The sequence below is a fragment of the Mustela nigripes genome, chromosome 6 (assembly GCF_022355385.1).
Source record: "Mustela nigripes isolate SB6536 chromosome 6, MUSNIG.SB6536, whole genome shotgun sequence".
Lineage (NCBI taxonomy): Eukaryota > Metazoa > Chordata > Mammalia > Carnivora > Mustelidae > Mustela > Mustela nigripes.
The window spans coordinates 139,672,153-139,683,083 of record NC_081562.1 but is presented as its reverse complement, the minus strand read 5'-3'; the positions used below and the strand labels follow the sequence as shown (position 1 = coordinate 139,683,083).

At 36.0% G+C, this 10,931-nt stretch overlaps 1 pseudogene; it reads left to right on the top strand.

The window, feature by feature from the left end:
• The first annotated feature begins 391 nt into the window (after window positions 1-391).
• Window positions 392-912, top strand: LOC132020918 (60S ribosome subunit biogenesis protein NIP7 homolog; annotated as a pseudogene).
• Window positions 913-10,931: the final 10,019 nt, after the last annotated feature.

The window sequence follows — 10,931 nt, the reverse complement described above, 5'->3', positions numbered from 1 at the left end:
TCTTACACCAAGCCCCAATCCTTTCAGCCAAGCTATTATTCAGAACAGAAAAGGAGTTTCTTAGACAAACAAAAATTAAAGGAGTTCATTACCACCAAACCAGCCCTACAAGAAATATTAAAGAGGACTCTGAGTGGAAAATCTGTTAAGATAAGCTTTCTATAAAAAAAATCAGTCACAAGATTAACAAAATAAAATAATGTAAAATATGATTCCTATATCTAAATTGTGGGTAGGAGAGGAAGAAAGAATAAGTTCAAATTTCTGTAACCATCAACTTAATATAGACTGCTACATACAGAAGGTGTTCTAACCATAAATCAAAAACCACTAATAGTTTTGTTTCTAGCCACTGAGGCATGTAGATTCAGTGTTGCAACCCAGCAGGAAAATGTGGCCTTTGTTTATAAAAGACACTCGCTTAATGTTTGAGGTAATAGCAAAATACATTTGGGAGACTCTTCAGCTCCCGGTCAATAGGCCCAATTGTACCTACTGTTTTCAGGCTGCACAATGACCAGGTGTACTACATGAATGAGAAGATCCTGAAGTTGGCCAACATCTCTGGCACAATGTGGTGTCAAGGGGCACCTCACTAAGACTCACAAGATCCAGTTGCACATCACAGTTGTGGATTACCTTGCATCCTATGCCAAGTATAAAGTGTGAATAAAGCCTGGAGAAGAGCAGTTCCTCCTGTATGGGAACCATGTGTTGAAATCTCGACTTAGTTGAATCACTAAAAATACTTGTCACCAAGTAGAGGTGGTGTATTCTATGGCAGACATCCCTTTCAATTTTGGGGTTGCAAAGTCTTCACAAGACTGCAGGAAAGCTGACCCCATGGTAATTCTGGTATTTCATCAGGCAGACATTAGGGAATATGTGTAGCATGAAGAGACACTGACTTAAAATGAAATCATTGTAAGGACTTATGCTATGTGGAAGGATCTTGCCTTGTTTCCGTGTAGTCTCTAGTATAATGTTGAATTCCATCAACAATGTAATTTCTTTAAGGAATTCTTAGTTTAATATTATCTCTATTATGGATGTATGTAGGCTAGACTGTTATGCAGAAATGGCTCAAAAATTCCATTTCATATCTTTGTGTTTGTGACTAAATATAATACTGTGTTTTATATTTGAATCAGAAAGTTTTGGTCTTGAGTAACAGGCTTTAAAACATTCACATAACAGGCTTTAAAACACTGGAACTCAGGAAAAGAAGGGGAGGGGGTGGGGGGTTTTAGGTGAGCCTGGTGGTGGGTATTAAGGAGAGCATATACTGCATGGAGCACTGGGTGTGGTACATAAACAATGAATCTTGGACACTGAAAAAATAAAATTAAAAGAAAAAAGAAAAAAAAACAGTTTATTACTGATGTACTACACCCTGGCTAATTGTTCTTAAATAAAAGTTTTTAAAAAGAATAGCTTATTGTTATCTGTGACAACACTGTTTTCCAACCTTATAAGAACACAATGGATTTCTTCATTATTTATTAATATGATGAAAATTAACATATTGTCATATCATAATTATAGGCTATATATGGGATTTTACAGATGAAATTTGGATAAAATAATAATAGGGGTGTGGTGCAAAAATAATGAATACTGTTATGCTGAAAATAAAAAATAAATTTTAAAAAAATAATAGCAACAGGGGCACCTGGGTGGCTCAGTCAGGTAAGTATCAGACTCTTGACTTCAGTTCAGGTCATGATCACTGGATCCTGAGACTGAGCCCTGCAAGGGCTCTGCACTCAGCCCAAAGTCTGCTTGAGATCTCTCTCAACCTCTCCCTCTGCGCCTCCCCTTCCTCGTGCTAAATAAATAAATAAATAAATAAGATCTTTAAAAATAATAATAACAGCAATTTGTTCTGCTAATTCTTTATACAGTAAGTGTTGTGTGAAATAAAAACTTGGAGTCAAACCCCAGTTCTAACACCTACCAGCTATATGGACCCAGAGGAGTCATTAAACTTTAATAAGCTTAATTTTCTTCTTCTGTTTCAAAAAACAGATTTAATAATCTACCTAAGAATGGTTTTTAGAATTAGAAGTCATGTTTATAAAGCACTTAGCACAGTGCCTGGCAAATGATCGGTGTTAAATAAATGGTAAGAATCATTTATATATTGCATATACTAGGTATTTCTATTACTAAGAGTAAGATCTTGTGAATATAGTTTAATTATATATCTTGGTTCTTGAACTTTCTTTTATTTAGATGGTTATATAAATAACCATCCCAGGCTAATGACATCACCTTGATGTCTTAAAACGTGTCCCTTATGAACCTTTGCTTACCTGATTGAGCTAGACAGAAGGCACCAATCAGAGACCCTGAAATAAGCACCTCCACCCTCCCCTATGACAGCCAAAAATTATTTTTAGAATTAAAAAAATGTTTTTTTAAAATGAAAAAATTCCACTAAGTTTTTAAAAGGTACCTGTTTTATTTAAAAAAAAGTCTTTAATTAATATTCTGCTTAAATTCAAAAAACACAAATAGATATACAAAAAATAAATAGAAAGAGCCCAAATATATCACGAAAGTAAACCAGCAAAACATGAGAAAGCAAGAGAAAAAAGGACCAGAGAAAAACTACATAAACAACCACAAAATAAGTAACAAAATAGCAATAAGTACAAATATAAATGCAATGACTTTGAATGTAAGTGAACCAAACATACTAACCAAAAAACACAGAGTGACAGAATGGATCAAAAACAAACAAAAAACCAAGACCCAAGTATATTCTGTTTATAAGAGACTCATTTTAGACCTAAAGATATTTGCAGACTGAAAGTGAGGGGATAGGGGAAAAAAATCAGTTGTGCAAATGGAGGTCAAAAGAATGATGAAGTTACAATATTTATGTCAGACAAGATAGACTTTAAAATAAAGACTGTTAACAAGAGACAAAAAAAAGACTATATAATTATAAAAGGAATACTCCAACAAGATCTAACAATTGTAAATATTTATACCCTCAACAAAGCAGCACCCAAATACAAAAAACAGTTAATAACAAACATAAGGAACTACTAATAATATTATAATAATAGTAGGGGATTTTAAGCCCCCACTTGTATCAATGGACAGATCATCTAAACAGAAAATCAATAAGGAAGGAATGGCTTTGAATGACATTCTGGATCAGGTGGATTTAACAGATAGCAGAATTTTCTACAATAGCAAAACTATGGAAACAGCCCAAATGTCCATCAACTGATAAATGAACAAATAAAATGTAATTATATGTGTGTACACACACACACACACACACACACACACACACCATGTAATATTATTCAGCCACAAAAAAGAATGAAATCTTACCATTTGCAATGATATCAATGGATCTAGAGAATATTATACAAATCAAAATAAATCCATCAAAGAAAGAAAGACAAGTACCATATGATTTCACTCACATGTGGAATTTAAGAAACAAAAGAAACAAAGGGGAAAAGAGAGAAAAGGAAAACCAAGAAAAAGACTCTTACTTATAGAGAATAAACTGATGGTTACCAGAAGGGAGGTGGGCAGGTAGATAGGTGATAGGGATTAAGGAGGGCACTTGTGATGAACACTGGATGATGTCTCAATCACTATATTGTAAATCTGAAACTAATATAATACTGTATGCTAACTAACTGGAATTTAAAAACTTTTAAGAATCATAAGGAAATACATGTATGGTAATGTGCTGCACATATAAAAAAAAATCTGCTTATAAGTAGATCCATTAAGTTCAAACCCATGTTGTTAAAGAAATTAGGAAGATAGCAAATAAATGATCTAATTTTACACCTCTAGGAACTAGAACAAATTAAGGCCAAACATAGCAGAAGTAAGGCAATAATAAAGGTAAGAAAGAAAATAGATGAAATAGATACCAGGAAAACAATAGAAGAAATCAAGAAACACTAGGTTTTTCTGAGAGATAAATAAAACTGACAAAACTGTAGAAAGACTAATGAAGAAAAGAAACAAGAATAATAAATAAAATCAGAAATGAAAGAGAAGCAATTACAACTGACAGTACAGAAATCCACAGGATCATAAGAGATACTATGAACAACTATAAGCCAAAAAATTACATAAATAGAAGAAATTAGTAAGTCCCTAGAATTATACAACCCACCAACACTGATGCAGGGAGAGAGAGAACATATGAGAGACCAATAACAAGTGAGGATACTAAAATAGTAATCAAAAACCTCCAAACACAGAAAATCCTACAACCATATGGTTTAAGTGGTAAATCATATAAAACATTTAAAGAAAAACTAATGTCAATCATTCTCAAACTCTTTAAAAAACTTTGAGGAGGAGGGCGCCTGGGTGGCTCAGTGGGTTAAGCCGCTGCTTTTGGCTCAGGTCATGATATCAGGGTCCTGGGATCAAGTCCCGCATCGGGCTCTCTGCTCAGCAGGGAGCCTGCATCCTCCTCTCTCTCTGCCTGCTTGTGATCTCTCTCTGTTAATCAAATAAATAAATAAATAAATAAATAAATAAAGACTTTGAGGAGGAAAGAGCTCTTCCAAACTCATTGTAGGAAGTCTAGTAGTACCTGATTCCAAATGCCAGATATGGACAGTATAAGAAAATACAGACTAATCTTCCTGATGAATATAAATGCAAAAACTGAAAACAAAGTATTAGCAAACCAAATTCAAGAACTCATTAAAAGGATCATACACTATGACCAAGTGAAATTTATCCCTGGGATGCAAGGATAGTTCATCATACATGAATTAATAATTGTGATATATCACAATTCATTTAATAGAATGAAAAATAAAAATCATCCCCTTAGTAGATGCAGAAAAGGCATTTGACAAAATCCAACATCCTTTCATTATAAAAACCCTCAACAGCCTAGGGAGAGAAGCTCAGGTATAGAAGGCATATGACAAACCCACAACTAACATTATACTTAGTGAAGAAAAATGTAAAGCTTTTCCACCAAGATCAAGAACAATACACGCGTACCCATATTCACCATAGTACTGGAAGTCCTAGCTAGAGCAATCAGGCAAGAAAAAGAAATAAAAGGCATCCAAATAGGACAGAAAGAATTAAAATTTTCATTATTTACAGAAGGTAAGATTCTGTACAGTTGACTCTTGAGCACTATGGCTTGAACTGCAATGGGTCCACTTACATATATTTTATAAATGCAATGATACAAATGTATTCTCTCTTTCTTGTTATTTTCTTAACATTTTCTTTTCTCTAGCATGCTTTATTGTAAGAATACAACACATAATATATATATATACATATATATATATAAAACATACAAAATATGTATTAATTAGCTGTTTCTATTATCAGTGGGGCTTCTTTTTTTTAATTTTTTATTTTTTATAAACATATATTTTTATCCCCAGGGGTACAGGTCTGTGAATCTCCAGGTTTACACACTTCACAGCACTCACCAAAGCACATACCCTCCCCAATGTCGAAAACCCCACCCCCCTTCTTCCAACTCCCCTCCCCTCAGCAAGCCTCAGTTTGTTTTGTGAGATTAAGAGTCACTTATGGTTTCTCTCCCTCCCAATCCCATCTTGTTTCATTGATTCTTCTCCTACCCACTTAAGCCCCCATGTTTCATCACCACTTCATCATATCAGGGAGATCATATGATAGTAGTCTTTCACCGCTTGACTTATTTCGCTAAGCATGATACGCACTAGTTCCATCCATGTTGTCACAAATGGCAAGATTTCATTTCTTTTGATGGCTGCATAGTATTCCATTGTATATATATACCACTTCTTCTTGATCCATTCATCTGTTGATGGATATCTAGGTTTTTTCCATAGTTTGGCTATTGTGGACATTGATGCTATAAACATTCAGGTGCACGTGCCCCTTCGGATCACTATGTTTGTATCTTTAGGGTAAATACCCAGGAGTGCAACTGCTGGGTCATAGGGCAGTTCTATTTTCAACATTTTGAGGAACCTCCATGCTGTTTTCCAGAGCGGTTGCACCAGCTTGCATTCCCACCAACAGTGTAGGAGGGTTCCCCTTTCTCCGCATACTCGCCAGCATCTGTCAATTCCTGACTTATTTTAGCCATTTTGACTGGTGTGAGGTGATATCTCATTGTGGTTTTTTGATTTGTATTTCCCTGATGCTGAGTGATATGGAGCACTTTTTTATGTGTCTGTTGGCCATCTGGATGTCTTTGCAGAAATGTCTGTTCATGTCTTCTGCCCATTTCTTGATTGGATTATGTGTTCTTTGGGTGTTGAGTTTGCTAAGTTCTTTATAGATTTTGGACACTAGTCCTTTATCTGATATGTCATTTGCAAATATCTTCTCCCATTCTGTCAGTTGTCTTTTGATTTTAGTAACTGTTTCCTTTGCTGTGCAAAAGCTTTTGATCTTGATGAAATCCCAATAGTTCATTTTTGCCCCTGCTTCCCTTGCCTTTGGCGATGTTCCTAGGAAGATGTTGCTGTGGCTGAGGTTGAAGAGGTTGCTGCCTGAGTTCTCCTCAAGGATTTTGATGGATTCCTTTCGCACATTGATGTCCTTCATCCATTTTGAGTCTATTTTTGTGTGTGGTGTAAGGAAATGGTCCAATTTCATTTTTCTGCATGTGGCTGTCCAATTTTCCCAACACCATTTATTGAAGAGGCTGTCTTTTTTCCATTGGACATTCTTTCCTGCTTTGTCGAAGATGAGTTGACCATAGAGTTGAGGGTCTATTTCTGGGCTCTCTATTCTGTTCCATTGATCTATGTGTCTGTTTTTGTGCCAGTACCATGCTATCTTGATGATGACAGCTTTGTGATAGAGCGTGAAGTCCGGAATTGTGATGCCACCAACTTTGGCTTTCTTTTTCAATATCCCTTTGGCTATTCGAGGTCTTTTCTGGTTCCATATAAATTTTAGAATTATTTGTTCCATTTCTTTGAAAAAGATGGACGGTACCTTGATAGGAATTGCATTAAATGTGTAGATTGCTTTAGGTAGCATAGACATTTTCACAATATTTATTCTTCCAATCCAGGAACATGGAACATTTTTCCATTTCTTTGTGTCTTCCTCAATTTCTTTCATGAGTACTTTACAGTTTTCTGAGTATAGATTCTGTGCCTCTTTGGTTAGGTTTATTCCTAGGTATCTTATGGTTTGGGGTGCAATTGTAAATGGGATTGACTCCTTAATTTCTCTTTTTTCTGTCTTGTTGTTGGTGTAGAGAAATGCAACTAATTTCTGTGCATTGATTTTATATCCTGAAACTTTACTGAATTCCTGTACAAATTCTAGCAGTTTGGGAGTGGAGTCTTTTGGGTTTTCCACAAATAGTATCATAAATCTGCGAAGAGTGATAATTTCACTTCTTCTTTACCAATTTGGATGCCTTTAATTTCCTTTTGTTGTCTGATTGGTGAGGCAAGGCCTTCTAGTACTATGTTGAATAGCAGTGGTGATAATGGACATTCCTGCCGTGTTCCTGACCTTAGCGGAAAAGCCTTCAGTTTTTCTCCATTGAGAATGATATTTGCGGTGGGTTTTTCATAGATGGCTTTGATGATATTGAGGTATGTGCCCTCTATCCCTACACTTTGAAGAGTTTTGGTCAGGAAGGGATGCTATACTTTGTCAAATGCTTTTTCAGCATCCATTGAGAGTATATATGGCTCTTGTTCTTTCTTTTATTGATGTGTTGTATCACATTGACTGATTTGCGGATGTTGAACCGACCTTGCAGCCCTGGAATAAATCCCACTTAGTCGTGGTGAATAATCCTTTTAATGTACCGTTGAATCCTATTGGCTAGTGTTTTGGTGAGAATTTTCACATCTGTGTACATCAAGCATATTGGTCTATAGCACTCTCTTTTGATGGGATCCTTGTCTGGTTTTGGGACCAAGGTGATGCTGGCCTCATAAAATGAGTTTGGAAGCTTTCCTTCCATTTCTTTTTTGGAACAGTTTCAGGAATTAGTTCTTCTTTAAATGTTTGGTAGAATTCCCCTGGGAGCCATCTGGCCCTGGGCTTTTGTTTGTTTGGAGATTTTTAATGACTGTTTCAATCTCCTTACTGGTTTTGGGTCTGTTCAGGTTTTCTATTTCTTCCTGGTTCAGTTGTGGTAGTTTATATGTTTCTAGGAATGCATCCATTTCTCTCAGATTGTCAAATTTGTTGGCGTAGAGTTGCTCATAGTATGTTTTTATAATAGTTTATATTTCCTTGCTGTTAGTTGTGATCTCGCCTCTTTCATTCATGATTTTATTTATTTGGGTCCTTTCTCTTTTCTTTTTGATAAGTCGGGCCAGGGGTTTATCAATTTTATTAATTCTTTCAAAGAACCAGTTCCTAGTTTCGTTGATTTGCTCTTTTGTTTTTTTGGTTTCTATTTCATTGATTTCTGCTCTGATCTTTATGATTTCTCTTCTCCTGCTGGGCTTAGGGTTTCTTTCTTGTTCTTTCTCCAGCTCCTTTAGGTGTAGGGTTAGGTTGTGTACCTGAGACCTTTCTTGTTTCTTGAGAAAGGCTTGTACTGCTATATATTTTCCTCTCAGGACTGCCGTTGTTGTGTCCCACATATTTTGAACCGTTGTATTTTCATTATCATTTGTTTCCATGATTTTTTTTCAATTCTTCTTTAATTTCCCGGTTGACCCATTCATTCTTTAGACGGATGCTGTTTAGTCTCCATGTATTTTGGTTCTCTCCAAACTTCCTTTTGTGGTTGAGTTCTAGCTTCAGAGCACTGTGGTCTGAAAATATGCAGGGAATGATCTCAATCTTTTGATACTGGTTGAGTCCTGATTGAGGACCGAGGATGTGATCTATTCTGGAGAATGTTTCATGTGCACTAGAGAAAATTGTGTATTCTGTTACTTTGGGATGACATGTTCTGAATATATCTGTGATGTCCATCTGGTCCAGTGTGTCATTTAAGGCCTTTATTTCCTTGTTGATCTTTTGCTTGGATGATCTGTCCATTTCAGTGAGGGGAGTGTTAATGTCCCCTACTATTTTTGTATTATTGTTGATGTGTTTCTTTGATTTTGTTATTAATTGGTTTATATAGTTGGCTGCTCCCACGTTGGGGACATAGATATTTAAAACTGTTAGATCTTCTTGTTGGACAGACCCTTTGAGTATGATATAGTGCCCTTCCTCATCTCTTATTATAGTCTTTGGCTTAAAATCTAATTGGTCTGATGTAAGGGTTGCCACTCCTGCTTTCTTCTGATGTCCATTAGCATGGTAAATTCCTTTCCACACCCTCACTTTAAATCTGGAGGTATCTTTGGGCTTAAAATGAGTTTCTTGGAGGCAACATATAGATGGGTTTTGTTTTTTTATCCATTCTGATACCCTGTGTCTTTTGACAGGGGCATTTAGCCCATTAACATTCAGGGTAACTATTGAGAGATATGAATTTAGTGCCATTGTATTGCCTGTAAGGTGACTGTTACTGTATATGGTCTCTGTTCCTTTCTGATCTACCACTTGTAGGCTCTCTCTTTGCTTAGAGGACCCCTTTCAATATTTCCTGTAGAGCTGGTTTGGTGTTTGCAAATTCTTTCAGTTTTTGTTTGTCCTGGAAGCTTTGAATCTCTCCTTCTATTTTCAATGATAGCCTAGCTGGATATAGTATTCTTGGCTGCATGTTTTTCTCATTTAGTGCTCTGAAAATATCATGCCAGCTCTTTCTGGCCTGCCAGGTCTCTGTGGATAAGTCTGCTGCCAGTCTAATATTTTTACCATTGTATGTTACAGGCTTCTTTTCCTGGGCTGCTTTCAGGATTTTCTCTTTGTCACTAAGACTTGTAAATTTTACTATTAGGTGAGGGGGTGTGGGCCTATTATTGATTTTGAGGGGCGTTCTCTGAACCTCCTGAATTTTGATGCTCGTTCCCTTTGCCATATTGGGGAAATTCTCCCCAATAATTCTCTCCAGTATACCTTCTGCTCCCCTCTCTCTTTCTTCTTCTTCTGGAATCCCAGTTATTCTAATGTTGTTTCATCTTATGGTATCACTTATCTCTCGAATTCTCCCCTTGCGGTCCAGTAGCTATTTGTCCCTCTTTTGCTCAGCTTCTTTATTCTCTGTCATTTCGTCTTCTATATCACTAATTCTTTCTTCTGCCTCATTTATCCTAGCAGTGAGAGCCTCCATTTTTGATTGCACCTCATTAATAGCTTTTTTTATTTCAACTTGGTTAGATTTTAGTTCTTTTATTTCTCCAGAAAGGGCTTTTATATCTCCTGAGAGGATTTCTCTAATATCTTCCATGCCTTTTTCGAGCTCAGCTAGAACCTTGAGAATTGTCATTCTGAACTCTAGATCTGACATATTACCAATGTCTGTATTGATTAGGTCCCTAGCCTTCGGTACTGCCTCTTGTTCTTTTTTTTGTGGTGAATTTTTCTGCCTTGTCATTTTGTCCAGATAAGAATATATGAAGGAGCAAGTAAAATACTAAAAGGGTGGCAACAACCCCAGAAAAATATGCTTTAACCAAATCAGAAGAGATCCCAAATCATGAGTGGGGAGAAAGGAGATAAAAAGAGGTTCAAAAAGAAAGAAAGAAAAAAAAAGGAAAAGAATTAAAAAAAGACAATGAATAAAGTATAAAAAAGAAAAAATATATATATTAAACTACTTAAAAAACGTTAAAAAAGAAAAGGATAAAAGTTAAAAAAAATTTAGCAGAAGAGAAAAAAATGAAAAAGATAAAAATTAAATTAACTGCAAGATTAAAAAACCACAGGGAGAAAGCCATGCGTTCCGTGCTCTGCTTTCTCCTCCTCTGTAATTCTGCTGCTCTCCTTGGTATTGAAACTGCACTCCTTGGTAGGTGAACTTGATCTTGGCTGGATTTCTTGTTGATCTTCTGGGGAGGGGCCTGGTGTAGTGATTCTCAAGTGTCTTT